This window comes from Impatiens glandulifera, chromosome 1 (assembly GCF_907164915.1).
Source record: "Impatiens glandulifera chromosome 1, dImpGla2.1, whole genome shotgun sequence".
Classification (NCBI taxonomy): domain Eukaryota; kingdom Viridiplantae; phylum Streptophyta; class Magnoliopsida; order Ericales; family Balsaminaceae; genus Impatiens; species Impatiens glandulifera.
In genome coordinates, this window is record NC_061862.1 from 67,654,882 (window position 1) to 67,677,102 (window position 22,221).

Below are 22,221 nucleotides of genomic sequence, written 5' to 3' on the forward strand. Positions count from 1 at the left end.
AATTTACATAATATTCTTTCCATTTTTACCACTACACTCTTGGAGAGAATGAATAACGGCATCATATATGTGAGCATATATAACAACACACTCTTAATGAGGATTTACCGACCCCTTTCGATATTATTTTACTTTTCAATCTAGACAGTTTACATTATATTTGAATGATAATCAAGTCCCAATAGACCTTAAATCGTAATTTAGCACCTAATGGCATACTAAAATATGTTGAAGGAAGATCACAAATTATGAACCCCAACACATTTTCCAACCTAATCCATCTTCTATTCGAAATAGAATTTGAAAAAAGATGTCTAACTTATTAAGATTAACTCAAAAACTAAAACATGTACCGAATAACCATAAAATATCTTGAAAGTGTTTAAAATTCATATAGGTAGCCTGAACCATGTAGAGCATGTCATCGGCGAAAAAAAATATGATATGGAAAAATGATATCTTCTTGACCCACAACTCACTTCACGGATGAGGTCTGAGTTTTTTTGTGAAAGTCATAATGTTTTAGAGAGATTCCATAACAATGACAAATAAAAAAGATGTCTAACTTATTAAAATTAACTCAAAAACTAAAACATATACTGAATAACCATAAAATATCTTGAAGGTGTTTAAAATTCATATAGGTAGCCTGAACCATGTAGAGCATGTCATCGGCGAAAAGAAAATGTGATATAAAAAAATGATATCTTCTTGACCCACAACTCACTTCACGAATGAGGTCTGAGTTTTTTTTTTGTGAAAGTCATCATGTTTTAGAGAGATTCCATAACAATGACAAATAAAAAAGGATAGAGTGGGTCACCATGTTTAATCCCTCTAGAGCTTTCGAAAAATCTCTGTGATTTTCCATTAACAATGACAAAAAACTTAACCGTCGAGAGACAAAATCTAATCAAACCAATCCAATCCAATCCATTTCGCACTCATTTCCATTTTGTCCATTACATAAAATAAAAACTCTCAATTGACACGATCATAAGCTTTTTAGATGTCTAACTTGAAAAAAACAACATTTTTCACCTCTTGAACTAGTTGAGCCAATACACTCATTGGCTATTAATATGACCTCATAGATTTGACGACCTTTGATGAACGTCATCTAATTACTAGATATGACAATCTCTAACACACTTCACAACCTGTTGGATAAACATTTTGTGACAATTTTAAAGAATGATGAAACGAGACCAATAGACTTAAAATTCTTCACATTAGTAGTTCTTGGAGCTTCACGAATGAGACATATCAAAGTAGAGTTCCAACTCTTATAAAATGATAAAAATGTTAAAAATGATCAATTACTTCCATAATTTCAGTCTTAAGGAAATGTCACGCCTTCTTAAAAAAAGCCATAGTAAACCCATCGCATCCCGGCGCTTTATCACTTCCACACACCTTAATAGCCACCTCAACCTCCTCCAACATAAAACAAACCTCCAACATATCTTTTTGTGTTGTACTAATTGAATCAAAAGTTATACCATTCAATTTAGGCTTGGCCTTAAATGGTTCCTTAAAAAAACTCTTATAGAATTTGACAATAATCATGAGATTTCAGGTTCACTATCATGACTATCATGAACTTCTTCCTCGACCGAGATCAAATTAATCACATTATTTCTTGTTTGTGCATTAGAGATCTCTTGGAAAAACTTGGTGTTTCTATCTCCGACTCTTAACTGTGTAGTTCTACCTCGCTAGCGTGCCTCAATTTCTTAAGTACTTACACATATCGAGTAACTTGCTAATAACGTGAATTTGAGAACTAACATTCTCAGTGGAGAGTTCACGAATCTCCTCATTCTCGTCAATGACATTAATTTTATTACACAAGTCATTGATTTTAGCACAAAATAAAGCACGATCTCCCACAAACCAACTTTTGAGAAGCTTATATAAATTCCTTAAGTTCACAAAGAGATTACTTGACGGAGAACCAACCGATGACTGATTCACCCACCATGATTGCACACACGGTATAAAGTCCTCTTTGACCAACCATTTATTTTCGAATCTAAATGATCGACATGTTCTCTCCATCTTTCGGCGTTCCATCAAGATCGATCGGTGATCTGAACAACTCTAGGAGACCATAATTTATTTTCTACATCGTCAATCGTTTCTTTGTTAGACAACAAATTTGAAATAGGACAAGGAGTTGATGAACTTACCTCTTGTTATATACCACCACCTGTCTATTCTCTATTTTTGATATTCGGGGAATCATCGCAACCTGAAGTGTGTGAAGAAGGATGCTCCATCTCATCCTCACAAGAAACTATTGAATCATTTAATACATCATCGTCCTGCTCAACCACCCTTACGACCATATCAAATCTTCTATAATTAGTCATCTCAACAACTAATCTTTCAACATCAACAAAACTAGCCATACAGATTAGATCGACGTAAAATGGTGTAATAGTTGAACTCTCATTAGTCCAAACGAAGTCGACGTTTCCGTCACAAGCGAATTTGATGATGAAGAAGATTCTAGTAAAGAAGACACGACAATAGGACGTTTAGGCCACCCCATCACTTTATATACATCATTATCAACCCAAATAGATTTAAGGTAACGACTATGTGGATTAGAGTGATGCAACTTAATTCTGAAACAACCGTTCTCCTTTACTTATTGATTTTCCTCATCGAGTTTAATAAATCTTCCAAGATCATTATCGGCCCGACTAAGAAGATCATGATTCCACATATATGTTGTCATCACAAACAACCGAATCCATGTATATCGTTCTTTTGTTAAAGATAAAAAATTAAATTAATAACTTCAATAGTTAGAGATAAATAATTAAATTAATAAATAAAAATATCTAAATTTTAAATATTTAATATTTAAATTAATTTGACAATGTTTAAAACTAATATCTAAAAAAAATAATGTTTATAGATTAAAATTATTTACAAAGAATATTAAAATAAATAAAAACACAAATAACTTATTTTTGTAAGCAAACAAACTTAAATATATATATATATATATATATATATATTAAAATAATTAAATAAGTGAACTTAGAACAAACTCTAAGAATATGAAATGTTTTAAAAACCGTTTCTGTTATCAACTCGGATTTTTGAGCAAAATCTGGTCCAAACGATTTTACCGATCAGACCATTCTTTATTTTATAACCCTAAATGAAACATGGCCTGTTCAGAATGAAAGAAAATGCGAAAAGAGTTAGAAAGCTCATTTAAACATAAATGAAATGAAGAAGAACCTCCTCTGACTGATAGAAGAAGAAAGGAAACAACGTCATTTAATGTGTCTTCCTCTAAAAAGTAGATCTAGACGCAAGATCTTTTTGTCTAAGCACCTAGCGACCGTTCGATCGAAGATCAGACCTCACTCGTCCGCATGATTGACATGCCATGCCATGACAAGCAGGGGCGGAGCCACACCCAGCTTAACCCGGGCTGTAGCCCGGAGGGATTTAATCAATTAGTAGTAAAATATTATATAATATAAAATTATATAGCTATCTAATTGACTAAATTATATACTATAGCCGGAGGCCCACCACAACCAACTAATTATATATTATATATTATATTATATTTATTTTATCTCACTAATATATTCTATAATATATTTATTAATCTAACATATAAATCTCACTAATATATTTTATTATTTGGGCCGCATTTCTAACCTAATATCTAATTAATATAAGTAATATTAATCATAATTTTTTAACCTAATTGGATAAGCGGTCGCCGCTCTTTTCTAACCTAATATATAATATTAATAGTAATTTTTTAACCTAATCGACTAAGCGGCCATCATTTTATATTCTAAGTTTCTAAGTCTAACCCTAACTCCTAACCTAATCGGCAGCCATAATTTTATATTCTAAGTCTAACCCTAAATCCCAACCGTCATTTTCTAATCCTAAATCCCTACTAAGTCCCCGATCATTTTCTATAAAAAAATCATCTTTTGAGGTAATGTTGCTACTTATTCAATTCAGTTATTTGTTTAATTTTTTCTTATTCTTATTGTTTATCTTTAATCTTTACTACTTTAGTTATTCAACCTAACTAAAACAATATGTCCCTAACAATAATAGACACGATCATATTTTAAATTTTAATTCTTTCTTATTACTCATTAGGTCAAAACGGAGTAGTGCATTCTGTCGGTTTATATTGAAATTCATTCAACAACTTTTAATGTCAAACTCAGAGAGAAAGAGAAAAAGTAATATTTTATCTTTTTTTAAGCCAAAAATTGATAATCCTTCATTATTTGAGTGAATCGAATCAAATACAGTAATTTCTAATGAGAATTTAGAATCTCCTTCTAAATCTCAAAGAGTTGAGTTTGATGAAACTACTCTTGAACGGGATCCTAGATTGTGTATTTCTATGTGGCGACATCCTATAAATCATCACGATAAAATTAGACGAACTTACATTAAAATGGGACCATATCAACCTATGTTGTCGGAGTATCCGGGATCTGAATTTGGAAAACATCAACGTCGATTTCAATACTCTTGGTTTAAAAAGTTCCCATGGTTACTCTCCTTCAAAGGATGCTTTATTTTGTTTTCTAAGTTATCTCTTTGAATCAGGTAAATCCCTGCAATCTGCATTTACATTTGAAGGTTTCAAAAGTTGGAAACGTGTTAATGATGGAGGTAAGTGTGCCTTTTTGTCTCACGAGGGTGGTTTTAACTCAGTGCACAATACATCTTCAAATTTGGTTGTTGATTTGATGAATGTAACTCGACATGTAGATAAAGTTATGAATCGAGAATCTTCTGAACAAATTCAAAAGAATTGATTAAGGCTTGCAACAACAATTGAGAGTGTTCGTTGGCTAAGTTTGCAACAATAGATATGATGGTGCTAGCAATATGAGTGGTATTTTTAATGGTTTGTAAGCTCTATTTCTTAAAGATTGCCCTTATGCGTATTATGTGCATTGCTTTGACCATCGACTACAACTAATATTAGTTACTGCTGCTGAAAAGGAGATCTCTATATGGCTTTTCTTTTCGAATCTAACGACTATTATCAATCTTATTACATCTTCTTCAAAACGTAATACCGAGTTACAGTCAGCTCAAGCTAATGAAATTGCTCGTTCTATTATTGATGGTGAACGTGAGATTGGACGAGGAGCTAACCAGATTGGTAATTTACAACGACCAGGAACTACTCGTTGGAGTTCCCATTTTGATTCTATTTGCATCTTGATAGATATGTATGATGCAACTATTAATGTGCTTGGAAATATTATCAAAGATGGTTCCTCTATTTCGATGTGTGGGGAAGCTGGTAGATCTTTAATAGTGATGAAGTCTTTTGATTTCATTTTTATTTTGCACTTAATGCATAAAATTATGGGGTTCACAAATTTGCTTAGTCGTGACTTACAAAGAAAGTCTATTGATATATTAAATGCAATGAATTTGGTATCTTTTACTAAAGCACTTCTCTTGAAATTAAGAAATTATGGGTTTGATATTATTCTTTCGAATTTCATATCATTTTGCACAAGATTAGATGTTGATATACCAGAGATGAGTGCTCGTTATAAGAAATATATAGTCGTTCATGTGGACAAAAAGATACCATCACAGTTGAGCATCACTTTCATTATGATATATTCAATGCTGCAACCGATTTTCAGTTGGAATAGTTAAACTTCAGATTCAGTGATGATACAGTCGAACTTCTTTCTCTTAGTTCTACTTTGGACCCAAATGATAAATTTAAAAACTTCAACATCGACAAAATTTTGACTATCGTCAAGAAGTATTATCCCGAGGATTTCACCAAACAAGAAATGCATCATTTGAGGAGTCAACTACAACATTTTGAGATTGATATAGTTTGTCATGAAAATTTCCAAAATATGTCCACTATCTCAGAATTGTGCCGAGGTTTATTTGAAACAAAAAAGTTGGAACAATATCATTTGATTGATAGGTTGATCCGTTTAGTTTTAACTCTACCCGTTTCAACGACAACTACTGAACGAGTATTTTCTGCTATGAAACATATTAAAAAAGTTTATCGTAATATAATGGGAGGAGATTTTCTCACTGATTCCATGATCATCTATATTGAGAGGGAATTTGTTTCAAGTATACACACAAATTCAATTATCGATGGCTATTATATTTCAAAAAATCGTAAATCCCAACTTCAATAGTAATGTCATTATTGTTTTTTTTTTTTGTATCTTTAGTCTAAGATATTTTTTTCTCTTTTCAGTATTTTTTATTTTTCTAATGTCATGCTTTGTTTCGTTGTGCTTAAACGATTCATATTTTTTTAATATATAATGAAATATTAAAAAAATATCATGTTATATTAGTTTTTGTGAAAATAATTTTAGCCCAGGTAGACTTGAAATCCTGGCTCCGCCCCTGATGCCAAGTCTCGTTGAAGATCCCCTCATACAATGTATCAAAAAAGTATAATTTATACACTTTAATATGTATTTATATTTTATTTATCAAATAAAATTCAAAAATTAAATAAACTTCTTAATTAGTTTTGTAGTTGGTTTGTTATTTATGTATTATTTTTTTTATAGAAATTTATGGGTTCAAAGAAAGGATAGGAATTCCGCTAAGACACTGCTTCTCGACGATTGGAGAAAGGCTGCGATCATAGAAAAGAATAATTATTCTCTCTATTGTAGATTTACAACTATTATTATTCATTTTTGATGTTTTTCATCTCTTTTACTGTTTTTCTCTCACTGATTATACTAATAGTCTATTGTTGGTCGTGGAATCAACTAGACTAGATTCACAATCATTGGAGAGAATGGCCGACATGTTTGGAACCAATCGGACCAGAGTTGCAAACGACCATAATTATCAGAGAGTATGGTGGTCGCCCTGTTTGGAACCAATCAAACCAGAGCTGCAAACACCATAGTCATTGGGGAAAGAAAGAGAAACACATCATGTAGGAGATAACCTTTCAAACCGGAAAATTCTTATTCGGAGTTTCTGTCGAACCGTCCGGTCAGACCGGATTTTGGCTGGTTCGAAAGGTAACCGTATTGGAGTTAAGAGTCAGACCATTTACTTAACCGTTTTGCAGTCAGACCGATTGGATCGTCGGTTCGACCGCGTATTTTAAAATTATGACAATGTTTTGAAAACTATTCCGATTATCAACTCGGATTATTTAACGAAATCCGGTATAAACAGTTCTACCGGTTGTACCACCGTTCAGACCTTTATTTATTTATTTTATAACCTAGATCAAACATGGCCTGTTCAGGATAAAAAAAAGGGAAAGAGTTAGAAGGCCCATTTAAACATATATGGAAAGAAGAAGGACCTCCTCTGACTAGAAGAAGAAAAAAGAAAACGATGTAATTTAATGCATTGTCCTCTCAAAAGCAAATCATGACGCAAGATCTTTTTGTCATCTATCCCGTTTCCCGAACATCGTTTTAGCTCCTAGCAACCGTTCAATCAAAGACCGGACCTCCCTCGTCTGCACGATTGACATGCCATGCCATGCCAAGTCTTTTCGAAGATCCCCTTATACAGTGAATCAAAAAAGAAGAATTTATACACTTTAACATGTATTTATATTTTATTTATCAAATAAAATTCAACAATTAAATAAACTTCTTAATTAGTTTTGTAATTAGTTTGTTATTTATGTATTATTTTTTATAGCAAATGTGGGTTCATAGAAAGGATAGGAATTTCGTTCAGACATTACTATTCAGCGGTTAGAGAGAGGTTGCGATCATAGACAAGAAGAATTATTCTCTATACTATATATTTACAGTTATTATTATTCATTTTTGATGTTTTTCATCTTTTTTACTGTTTTTCTCTCACTGACTATAATAATAGTCCATTGTTAATCGAAGAATCAACTGGACCAGACTCATAGTTATCGGGGAGAATGGCCGCCATGTTTGGAACCAATCAGACCAGAATTGTAATCGACCATAATCATTAGAGAGTATGGTGGTCACCCTGTTTAGAACCAACCGGATCGGAACTAGAAACGCCCATAGTCATTGAGGAAAGAAAGAGAAATGCATCATGTAAGAGATAACCTTTCGAACCGAAAAATTCCGATTCGGAGTTTCTATCGAACCGTCCGATTAGACTGGATTTTGGCCGGTTCAAAAGGTAACTGTATTGGAGTTAGATGTCGAACCATTCATTTACCGTTTTGCGGTCGGACCGGTTGGACCGTTGGTTCGACCACGTATTTTAAAACTATGATAATGTTTTGAAAATCGTTCTGATTATCAACTCGGATTTTTTAGCGAAATCCGGTACAAACGGTTCTACCGGTCGTACCACCGGTCGAACCTTTTTATTTTATGACCCTAGATCAAACATGACCTATTTAAGATAAAAAAAGGGCGAAATAGTTAGAAGGCTCATTTAAACAAAAATAAAAAGAATAAAGACCTCCTCTAACTGGTAGAAGAAAAAGGAAACGATGTCATTTAATGCGTTGTGCTCTCAAAAGCAAATCAGGACGCAAAATCTTTTTATCATCTATCCCGATTCCCGAACATCGTTTTAGCTCCTAGAGATCGTTCGATCGAAGACCGGACCTCCCTCGTCCGCACGATTGACATGCCATGCCATGACAAGTCTCGTCGAAGATTCACTCATAAAGTGAATAAAAATGGAATTCATGCACTTTAATATGTATTTATATTTTATTTATCAAATAAAATTCAATAATTATATAAACTTCTTAATTAGTTCTGTAATTTATTTATTATTTATTATTTTTTATAGCAATTATGGGTTCATAGAAAGGATAGAAAGTCCGTTCAGACATTGATTCTCGGCGGTTGAAGAGAGGCTACGATCATAGACAAGAAGCATTATTCTCTCTCTATTGTAGATTTACAGCTATTATTATTCATATTTAATATTTTTAACTTTTTTTTCTCTCACTGACTTGTTGATCGTGGAATCAACTAGACCAAACTCAAAATCATCGGGGAGAATGACCCCCATATTTAGAACCAATCAGACTAGAGTTGCAAACGAACATAATTATCAAGAAGTATGGTGGTTGCCCTATTTGTAACCAACCGTATCGGAGATAAAAACACCCATAGTCATTGGGGAGAGAAAGAGAAACGCATCATTTATGAGATAAATTTTCAAACCGGAAAATTCCGGTTCGAAGTTTCTGTCGAATCGTCCGGTCAAACCAGATTTTGGCCAGTTCGAAAGGTAACCGTATTAGAGTTAGAAGTCGGACCATTCATTTAACCGTTTTACGGTCGGACCGGTTGGACCGTCGGTTCGACAACGTATTTTAAAACTATAACAATAATTTGAAAACCGTTCGATTCGGTTATCAACTCAGATTTTTTTAGCGAAATCTAGTCTAAACGTTTCTACCGATCGGACCACCGATCAGACATTTATTTATTTTATAACCCTAGATCAAACATGGCCTGTTCAGGATGAAAAAAAGGGCAAAAGAGTTGGAAGACCCATTTAAACATAAATGAAAAGAAGAAGGAAGAAAAAAGGAAACGTCGTCATTTAATGCGTTGTCCTCTCTAAAGCAAATTAGGATGCAAAATCTTTTTGTCATCTGTCCCGATTCCCGAACATCGTCTGAGCTCCTAGCGACCGTAAAATCAAAGACCGAACCTCCCTCGTCCGCACAATTAACATGCCATGCCATGCCAAGTCTCATCGAAGTCCCCTCATACAATGAATTAGAAAAGAAGAATTTATACATTTTAATATGTATTTATATTTTATTTATCAAATAAAATTCAACAATTATATTAACTTCTTAATTAGTTCTGTAATTTGTTTATTTGTGTATTATTTTTATAGCTATTGTGGGTTCATAAAAATGATAAAAAGTCCGTTCAGACATTGGTTGTTGGCGGTTGGAGAGAGGCTACGATTATACACAAAAAGAATTATTCTCTCTCTAATGTAGATTTACAGTTATTATTATTATTTATTTTTGATGTTTTTCATCTCTTTTATTTTTTTCTCCCACTGACTATACTAATAGTCCATTGTTTGTCGTGGAATCAACTGGACTAGACTCACAGTCATCGGGGAGAATGACTGCCATGTTTGGAACCAATTGGGTCAGAATTGCAAACGACCATAATCATCATGGAGTATGGTGGTCGTCCTAATTGGAACCAACGGAATCGAAGCTGCAAACGCCCATAGTCATTGGGGGAGAGAAAGAGAAACGTATCACGTAGGAGATAACCTTTCAAACCGGAACTATCTAATCAGACCGGATTTTGGCCGGTTCAAAAGGTAACCCTATTGGAGTTAGAAGCCGAACCGTTTATTTAACCGTTTTGTGGTCGGATCGGTTGGACTGTCAGTTTGACCGCATATTTTAAAACTATGACAATGTTTTAAAAACCGTTTCAGTTATCAACTCAGATTTTTTAGCGAAATCCGGTATAAACGGTTCTACCGATCGTACCACCGGTCGAACCTTTTTTTTATTTTTTATTTTTTAACCCAAGATCAAACATGGCCTGTTCAAGAAAAAAAGGCGAAAGAGTTAAAAGGATCATTTAAACATAAATGAAAAGAAGAAGGACCTCCTCTGAATAGAAGAAGAATAAAGGAAACGACGTCATTTAATGCGTTGTCCTCTCAAAAGAAAATCAGGACGCAAGATCTTTTTGTCATTTGTTCCAATTCCCGAACATCGTTTTAGCTCCTAGAGATCGTTCGATCGAAGACCGGACCTCCCTCATCTGCACGATTGACATGCCATGTCAGACCAAGATCTCCTCATACAGTGAATCAAAAATGCGGAATTTATACACTTTAAAATGTATTTATATTTTATTTATCAAATAAAATTCAACAATTATATAAACTTCTTAATTAGTTCTGTAATTTGTTTGTTATTAATGTATTATTTTTTATAGCGGTTGGAGAGAGGCTGCGATCATAGACAAGAAGAATTATTCTCTCTCTACTTTAGATTAACAACTATTATTATTATACATTTTTTATATTTTTACTTTTTTTACTTTTTTTTTTCTCTCACTGACTATACTAATAGTCCATTGTTGGTCGTAGAATCAACTGGATCAGACTCACACTCATCATGGAGAATGACAACCATGTTTGGAACCAATCAGACCAGAGTTGCAAACGACCTTAGTCATCAGAGAGTATGGTGGTCGCCTTGTTTGGAATCAACGAGACCGGAGCTGCAAACACCCATAGTTATTGGGGGAGAGAAAGAGAAACGCATCATGTAGGAAATAACCTTTCGAACTGGAACCGTCCGGTCATAACGAATTTTGATCGGTTCGAAAGATAACCGTATTGGAGTTAGATGCCTGACCATTCATATAACCATTTTGCGGTCGAACTAATTGAACCGTAGGCTCAACCGCGCATTTTAAAACTATGACAATGTTTTGAAAACCGTTTCGGTTATTAACTCAGATTTTTTAGCGAAATTCGGTCCAAACGGTTCTATCGGTCGGGCCACCTGTCAGACCTTTCTTTATTTTATAACCCTAGATCAAACATGGCCTATTCAGGATGAAAAAAAAGGTGAAAGAGTTAGAAGGCTCATTTAAACATAAATGAAAAGAAGAAGGACCTCCTTTGACTTGTAGAAGAAGAAAGTAAACGACGTCATTTAATGTGTTGTCCTCTCAAAAGCAGATTAGGACGCAAGATCTTTTTGTCATCTGTCCCGATTCCCGAACATCGTTTTAGCTCCTAGCGACCGTTCGATCAAAGATTGGACCTCCCTCGTCCGCACAATTGACATGTCATGCCATGCCAAGTCTCATCAAAGATCCCCTCATATAGTGAATCAAAAAAGCAGAATTTATACACTTTAATTTTATTTATATTTTATTTATCAAATTAAATCCTACAATTATATAAACTTCTTAATTAGTTCTGTAATTTGTTTGTTAATTATGTATTATTATTTTTATAGTAATTATGGGTTCATAGAAAGGATAGGAAGTCCGTTCAGACATTGTTTCTCGACAGTTGAAAAGAGGCTGCAATGATAGACAAGAATAATTATTTTCTCTACTGTAAATTTACAACTATTATTATTCATTTTTGATATTTTTCATATCTTTTATTTTTTATTTTCTCTCACTAACTATACTAACAATTCATTATTGGCCGTGGAATTAATCGAACCGGAGTCACAGTCATCGAGGAGAATGGCTGCTATCTCTGAAACTAATCGGATCAATGTTGCAAACGACCATAATCACCGGGGAGAATGGTCACCTTATTTGGAACCAACCGGACTGGACCTGCAAACGCCCACGGTCATCGGGGGAGAGAAAGAGAAACGCATCATGAAGGAGATAACATTTCGAACCGAAAATTCTGGTTCGGATTTTCCTTCGAATTGTCATGTCAGACCGGATTTTGACCGGTTTAAAAGGTAACTATATTGGAGTTAGAAGCCGGACCATTTATTTAACCGGTTCGCTCGAACCGGTTGGACCGCCGATGGATCACGTATTTTAAAACTATGAGAATATTTTCATATTTAATACTTAGATCAAACTTCAAGAATATGCTCATATTTAACAATTTACTTGGCTCAAACTTTATAATTTAATTATTTATTGGAAATATTGTCTATGCTTTTATGTTTGATAAAAAACCTTAAATTTATAAAGTTAACTAAAAAAAGTTAATAATAATAATAGAATTAATTTTTGAACACGTATACATTAACAATAGCATGCCACGTTACTATATTTAAATATTTTTAACTTTATTTAATTCATGTCAATTGTCAAGTTTAAGTGGCACTCAAATTTAAGGTAAATTCTTTGCATTTCGGCAGATAGGCAATTTTCATTTATATTAAATGGTTTTTTTCTAATATATATTTAGCATATTAATTAAATTATATATTATTATAAAATAAAAAATAATAAAAATTTTGAAATTATAATTTTTTTTAATTATTGAGTTGACATTGGGACTCTTACCTTTATTTTTCTGCCCGCCTACATACACAACATATTTTCCCAATAATAAATATACAAAGAGGTCTTAAAGTTTGATTAAGTTACATTTATAATTTATTTTAATGCATAAATTTTTGAAATAAATGTGTTTGGTAATCTTGAAATTGTTTTTAGAATTGGAATGAGGATAAATTTTAAATCTTAAGTTTAGTAGACACTCTAATCTTAAGAATTAAAATTAAAATTAAAATTTTAAATGAAATTATATAGTATAATTTTATAGTTCTTAATTTTACTATTTTTCAACTCAGGATTTTATTTTTATTTTTTTTAATATTTTTTAAAATAAAATAACTTATTATTTTATCATTTAAAACACAATTAAAATTTCAATCAATATTTAATTTTTTGTTTAACCTGTTAAAATATTGAACTGATGTTTTTTTTTTATATTTATTTAGTAAATTAATATTTTGAAATAAATATATATATATATATATATATATATATATATATATATATATATATATATATATTCTTAATTTAAGATATTAATATTTTGAATCAATATTTTGTTTTTGAATTTAGTAAATTAAAATGTTGAATCGATATTTTTTTAATTTATAAAGTTAACATGTTGAACGGTAATCTTTTTTTTAATGGAAATGGAAATTTAAAAATATCTTTTGACATTTGAGATATCTTAATTGATTGTGTCAAACCAATATTTTAATCAAATAAATATATGTATTTTTGTTATATATTTTTTTCAAACAATTTTATAGTTTTCTCAAACATAGGAATTGAATTATAATTTAATGTCAATTCTCATCCAATTAGAATTAAAATTTCAATTCCAAATTTCTTAGATATAATATTTTTTCATTAAGAATTTCAATTTGAAAATGTACTTAAGATATTAGGTTATAAATATGTAAATTGAAAAGTTTACTTTTACATAAAATAAAATTAATAATAAATAAAATGACATTTAAAAAATTATATGTAATACAAATTTTATTAAATGAGTTTATTTATTTAAATAAGTAATATGATATACAAATATATATTCTATATAGAATAACATTTCTATAAACTTAAGAATGGAAGATATTTATAACAATTTGATGTTAAAGATAAGATTGTAAAATATTGATGGTATAATCTTCAAAATTGATAAATTCTTTAGTGTTGTTGAGATCCATCCAATCAAATGACGAGAATATCAGTGTTACTAAATAAACAAACAAAAAGTAGAATATCATTGGAATATAATGTTGTGTTGAAACAAATGAAAAAATATGATATCATGTCATGACAGTGTTGATTAAATAAATCATCAAAGAAGATAAAATTTCATAAAATTATAATGGGTGAAACAACACTGAAAAAAAACAATGAAACTATAATAGCTAAAAAAAAAATAATAACATTAACAAGAAAATTATTGTTAAAAAAAAAATAATAATAAATTTATAAGATCTCCATCAATAATTAGAGTAATCATTGATTTAATGGAGTCAAAGATAGACTATAACTTAATATTTTAAGAATAAAAATAAAGTTACAATAGAATGAAAAATCATATTAATTAAATGTTATAAATTGAATCAGATAAACGAAAAACGAGATCGTCAACACTCTATAAGGTTTATTGAACTTTTTCCTGCCATTAATAAAAATTTATAAAGAGAGAATGTAGAATTTTTTTTGTGTGAGGAGATGATGAATTGACGGGAGATTTTAAATAGTCAAAAACAAGGTTTGAAAATGGTGGATTGGATCCAGTGAATTAAGAACACGTAGCAGAGGAAATCTATATTACTTTTCTTTTCTTTGATAATTCCGTAGACTGGGAAATTTGATGAAATGACCCTCATAAGTGGCTTAATTCCAAAAAAAGCCCGCGTCTGCTAATGTTTGCAAAATAGGCTTTTTTGCCCTGCGAAATGTCCATTTTACCCCTGTAATTGCACTTACTCGAATTACACTTACGCGTAATACACTTACGCGAATTACACTTACGCGAATTACACTTACGCGTATTACACTTACGCGTATTACACTTACGCGAATTACACTTACGCGTATTACACTTACGCGAATTACACTTACGCGTAATATGTAATATGCGTACATTGAAAGACGCATATTACATATACACGCATTATGTAATATGCGTCTTTCATACTATATAAAGCGCCTAATTTTGACCCTCATTTTAAATCTCCAATTTTTAGGGTTCCGACTCTCTCTCAAACTCTATCCCCTTCGATCCCGCTGCTCCGCTAAGGTAAGACATTCTCGTCTCAATGCCTTCTTATGTATTCTAGGATTTTGAATATTATCCAAGTGCTATTATGTTGGATGAGGATTTAGGATTTTAAGTAAATCTTACAAATTTATCTATGTAAATGACAATCAACAACACATGGGTTTGTACTTCATTGATCTATGGAAGTAGAAGTTAAACATTTTGACGGATATGGAAATTGAAGAGGAGAATCCGACGGAGCTTAACACTCTCAACATCGGTAGAGGATTCGCTAGCGTAGGCACATTGATGGATGGAGTAGGCAGAAAGTCAGATTGGACGATGAACCATGAATTCAATGCTCATTTATATTAAAAACATGCTCTTTCATTTTGTCTTCCATCTTCCATTGATGATGAACCTATTCCTATTTTGATCTTCTAGAAGGTGCATTCATATATTTTCTGCCAAATTTTCCTTTTACTGCAATTAAGTAAATAACTTAACATATGGATTAATTACTATGATACACATTTTCCATTTCTTGGTTTTTTGAAATAAATATAATTTTTAGTTTGTTTGAACATTATTTTCCATTATTGCAGGAGATTCTTGATGGAATTGAGTTTGCTAGGGGTGACTCCAAATCAACCTGGGGTTCTATGCGTGCAGTAATGGGGCACCCATAACCTTTTGACTTGAAATATGCTGTTATTCGAATCATTTACTTGAGATATCATGTTGGCTGCTCGTAGATCTGAAACATTATTTTCTGAATTTGGTCAAAACATGCTGACATTATCATTAGGTTCGAGGTTTTGATTTGCTGACATGGATATATCTTTCATCTTCTTCTGGTAGGTCGGGAAGACGTCATTGATGAATCAATAAGAATCATGTGGTACCCTACATTCTAATAATGATTTCTTTTGTTAAAGTTCTTTGATGTATTTCTTTGTCTAGTGTTTTATTTATTGCTTCGACTCTGTAAATATGTGAATCATAAGTTTAGCAATCAGTATAAGGCTACCATTGGAGTTGATTTCCTTAGTAAAGAAGTTCAGCAATTTAAAGTTTGAAGATAGAGCCTTCACTTTGCAGGTCAGCTTTCTTCACTATTAGATTTTGATTGGATTATTTAATTGGTATGTAATGTCAGCACTAGATTCTTTTTTTCAAGATCCTTAAACACATTAAAAAATGTATTTGGTGGTCACAAAAGGATAATGAGGTTAAATTTTGTGCCATTTTCTTTAGGGTTTAACAACGGGATTCAAACAACTAATGATTTGCAATGAACAAAATGTTTATGTTGAATATGTCAATATGGTCCTATATATTATAATGGCTAGATGATAATTTATATTCATTTTTCATTCTTTAATAAGTTGAACATGGAAATGTCAGTTTGGTGATGGACTAAATGTCTCACTTCTACTTCCAATTTTCATTACACAAGTTGTTATATATTTAATTTCTCAATATTCTCAGTATAGTAATCAATCCCTGCAGATATGGAACACAACAGGACAAGAAAGGTTCCAAAGCCTTGGCGTGACTTTTTATCGAGGGGCTAATTGCTGATAACGTCTATGATGTTAATGTGATGAAGTCGTTTTTGCTTCAGGTACTAACTATTTTGGTTAAAAAATTCATAAATTTACTGAACTAACTATTTTGTTAGTTTTTTAGGGTCTTTTAGGCTAGCCCACATGACCTTGAGAACTTTCTATTTGTGGTCCTATGACAACATAACTAAACTAAACCAATTATTTGATGGGGAATTCTCATTTTTCAGTGCAAATCCAAGGATTGGTTTGGTTGACTATATTTTCTTTTGAACCAAATTGCTTTATTCACTCCCAAAGAAATTCAGAAGAATAAATGGGCATATAACTTGGACAAGCTAAAAAATTGTATTTTTATATAAGAAAAAAGGAATTTGTTCGAAACCTTAACCCTTCTACTGCATAATAACAGAAGTCTACGAAAAACTAATAGATAGCTGCTTAATATTATTGTCAGGCTGAGAAGAGGCACTGTGAGATTCTTGGCCGACTAATGTGCACTGCCAAAATTGTTGCCAAGTAGGAAGGCCTTGAATATGGCTTTAGAGTTGTGATTAATGATGGACTAGCAGAATGTAAATCAACACCTTCATGTCCATCTCCTTGGGGGACGTCAAATGAACTGGCCACCAGGCTAAGACTTTATGAAGTTACTTATTAGCTGTGTGAACTTGTGAACTCATAAGACACCGACCGACCAAGTAATTTCTGTCATATGATATTTGTAATAATAACATTGTTAAAAATGTTACATTAGACAATCATAATGTGAGATAATGGTCATCTGGTTTGTGATCTTTTGTTAAAAATGTTATTATGACAGTGATATCTTTTCTTTAAGCTTGTGGCTTAATTCTATTTTCTTGTTTGCCTTTATATTTTCCAGAATGACTGGTTTGAGATCATTTCTACATATTTTTTGCCTTTTAAGTGGAAGTACTAAAAGAAACCAGATTAATTTTGACCCTTAAATTAGTATGAGATATTTTTCTCAAATTCAAACATAAACAACAGCCATAGAATAAAATAAACATGCATCTGTGCAGTGCAGTCCAAGAGGCACAATCAATAAAGAAGTCAAACATATATATAATTAATTAACTACTTTGTAGTGATCATAGTTATACATCCCCACAATTTTATTACTGTATTTCGAGTAAGATAGATTGAGTCTTTCTCATGTTGAAAGCATTGACTGCAGTGGCGTTGTCTGATATTGTATGCAGATGGTTAAACTGATCAATTGTCAAGTCTAAACATGTAAACGAATGCGGGGAGATCGTTACATCTATTTTCGTGTCTATGTTATCAAACACACTCTGGATTGGAGCCAACTGCACATTGCAACGAACTTATATATGGGTGAAATCCTCCTTAAATCTGCTGCTCCAGATTATGTGTTCCATTATGTACCACCTTCACAAAATATGTTGACTCTTCATTGGGATCATATAAAAAAATAGAGTATCACTCTGATATAAACACCATCATTAGTGTAATAGTATTATAGTAGACAAGAGTCAAATAAAACATATGCACCTGCACCTTTTATCATTGGAGTTAACAGACAAAGGTGCATAACTGACCATTGACACAACATCATTGCATTCAAGTATCAAAGGCGAGCAAAGAAAGGTTAAAAATCCGAAAAAGCAAAGAAGATATATAATTGCCTCCTTGTTCATTTTTTGCATATCAGTGGAAAAAACTATATTTACATATAACCAAGTATTATCATCTATAGGCAAGCTTTTAATGATCTTATTTTAGAATTAGATAAAAAAAAAACTGTTCTTTTCTACACCAATAAGGAATCCAGCTTCAACTAATGCTGCTAGAAGGCTTCCTTGACCAACATCTTTTCCTGTCACAGCGTATTCACTAACGAAAGCCTGAAATAATAGAGTCGGTCTCAGAATCATCTAAATGTTTCTTGCAACAGTTATCTTTTTGTTAATATATATTTATGGAATTAAGTAAATATAAGACAAGATTTAGCGCGTACCTTTGGGCCATTTCGTGATGTTTGATCAAACTTATAAGTCTTAGAGAAGACATCATCTGCATTGTTATAAATTTGTTGAGAAAATCAATCTATTAACAAAAAAATCTAATAACAGGAAGGAAGATTGTAAGAATATTCAGTTCAAATTCTAATTTATACAAAATTACTTATCTTACATGAAAATCATAAAAATTATCTGGATGATCCAATGGTTGAGAAGAACCGTCACAGATTGTGATTATCTGGATGTCTGGATAGGCGTGTTTTATGGCAGAATAGAACTGGAGGTAATTCCCTGAAACAACATAGGTTTTCGCAATTTCAAATAGATTATGCATTTCATTTCAGAATTTTGCCATTTGATGGTTTCACATTCGCAGATCATTGAATACTAACATATTTTATTACTATTCATAAAATATGGATCTTTTTCAATAAAAAAATATCATTGAATAGTAACAAAGTCTTCATTCCCAATAGCAACATATTTCAAGTCAAAAGGTTATGGGTGCCCCATTGCTGCACGCATAGAACTCCAGGTTGATTTGGAGTCACCCCTAGCAAACTCAATTCCATCAAGAATCTCCTGCAATAATGAAAAATAATGTTTAAACAAATTGAAAATTATGTTTATTTCAAAAAACCAGGAAATGGAAAATGTGTATCATAGTAATTAATCCATATGTTAAGTTATTTACTTAATTGCAGCAAAAGGAAAATTTGATAGAAAATATATGGATGCACCTTCTAGAAGATCAAAATAGGAATAGGTTCATCATCAATGGAAGATGGAAGACAAAATGAAAGAGCATGTTTTTAATATAAATGAGCATTGAATTCATGGTTCATCGTCCAATCTGACTTTCTGCCTACTCCATCCATCAATCTGCCTACGCTAGCGAATCCTCTACCGATGTTGAGAGTGTTAAGCTTCGTCGGATTCTCCTCTTCAATTTCCATATCCGTCGAAATGTTTAACTTCTGCTTCCATAGATCAATGAAGTACAAACCCATGTGTTGTTGATTGTCATTTATATAGATAAACTTGTAAGATTTACTTAAAATCCTAAATCCTCATCCAACATAATAGCACTTGGATAATATTCAAAACCCTAAAATACATAAGAATGCATTGAGACGAGAATGTCTTACCTTAGAGGAGTAGCGGGATCGAAGGTGATAGGGTTTGAGAGAGAGTCGGAACCCTAAAAATTGGAGATTTAAAATGAGGATAAAAATTAGGCGCTTTATATAGTATGAAAGACGCATATTACATAATGCGCGTATATGTAATATGCATCTTTCAATGTACGCATATTACATATTACGCGTAAATGTAATTCGCGTAAGTGTAATACGCGTAAGTGTAATTCGCGTAAATGTAATACGCGTAAGTGTAATTCGCGTAAGTGTAATTCGCGTAAGTGTATTATGCGTAAGTGTAATTCGAGTAAGTGCAATTACAGGGGTAAAATGGACATTTCGCAGGGCAAAAAGACCCATTTTACAAACATTAGTAGGCGCGGACCTTTTTTGGAATTAAGGTACTTATCAGGGCTATTTCATCAAATTTCCCCTGTAGACTAAATGAATTTGTTTGTTTAGTCTTTTTTTTATTTATTTATTAAAATTTAATTGTTAAGCTTTGGTCTTGTTTTTCAACTCAACAACAACAACCTTAATGTAACACAATTGATTACCTAACCAATAAGAAAATGTTTATGAACAATAAACTTTAAATCACGAAATTAAATTACTTATAGCATTTTTTCGAGTGATCAAAATTTGGAATCGATAAAAAGTCTAACTTATAAATAATCAAAAAGGGTGGCTTCAGTCCAACCGAGTTCCTACAGCTACGTAGATCTGCCCTTTGACTATTCATTGGAATTCGAGCTGAAGAAGAACGAGAACAAGGACAAAGGAAGGACTCAGAAGACGGAATGATCGGTGCATATTGAAACAAAATGAAAACGGTAAAATAAAATAAAATAAGAGAATGAAACAAATATGATGGTTAGAAATTATTTAGGTGGCAAATCAATTATCATCTAGGATCTAAGTTGGAAAATATTAAGGCATATTTACAATACTGCCACCGAAAGGGGAAATGAAGGAAATTAAATTAAACTTGTTGAGGCGAGGATTCGAACACCAGACCTCCAGATTATCTATCTCCGTTTTCCAAAGTTGAATCCTGAACCTCGCTCTGCATGGTCCCGAGCCTTCAACGGAACACCCGAGCGAGCAGTGATTTGCGTACGAGCTGTTCCTGAGCCTGAAGCCGAACCTGATTCCAAGCCCGTTTGCCTTTGATTTTTTTTGTTATTTTTGTTATTTTTTCAATTTGAAATTATTAAAATATTTTATAAAAAATTTAAAAAAAACATATATAAAATGGTTAAGAATAATTTTCCTAACCAAAATAAATAATTCGACAATTTTTAGGATACATTTAGAATTTTTCTAAAACGTTGGATCTCATAATTTGAGTTTTACAACTCTAAAAATTATGAGAAAAATTTCTACATGTTTTTTTATATTTTTTTCAAAAAGAAAATTCTTGAAAATTCCAAAGTTTTAAAATACGCGGTCGGATCCGACCGGTCCGACCGTGAAACGGGTGATTAACCGTACCGGGTGTTGGCTTCAATACGTGAACCTTACGAACCGGTCAAAATCCGGTTGAACTAGACGGTTTGAACGGAAAAATGATCCCGAAATTTTTGGTTGGAAAGGTTTTCTCTCTCCAAACACCAAAATTTTAATATGATCATCTCTTATCAGATCTGTTCAAGATTGATCTCCTTCCTCCATGTCCTCTTTCGTTGATTAGATGTTCAGCTAAGAAGTCAAATAAAAAAATATGGAGAATGAGCCATCCTTTTACCTTCGCTGGAAGAAGATAGAAGAAGATAAGATGATACTTGAGAAGATGATATTTCTTAGAGGAAAGAGAAGACAATACTTTTGGAGAAATATACTTGGAGAGAGAAAATAAATTTAAGGTTAAAAATTAATCATAGTTAAAAGTATATTGATTTTGTTTATTTATTACTTTTAAATAATCATTTTTATTTATTTATTGGTTTCATCCTACATCAAAACCTTGGAAAATTCTAATTTGGAATAAGTTCATATGTATGCCTTAATTTTGCTTTATTATGATAAATACTTTGTCTATTGCTTTCATTCTTTTTAGTCTTGTATAATACTATGACCTATGATCGACTGACTTTTATACATAAACTAGACAAACATTCAGGTTTGGATTAATACAAAAATGTAATAATTTTTCATGTTTTAAAAGACTAACTATTTCATAGTATAGACCATCCATTTACAAACGTCCGAGACCATTTCTCGCACATCACCAAACACAGAACTTTGAAACAGAGTTTATAAAAT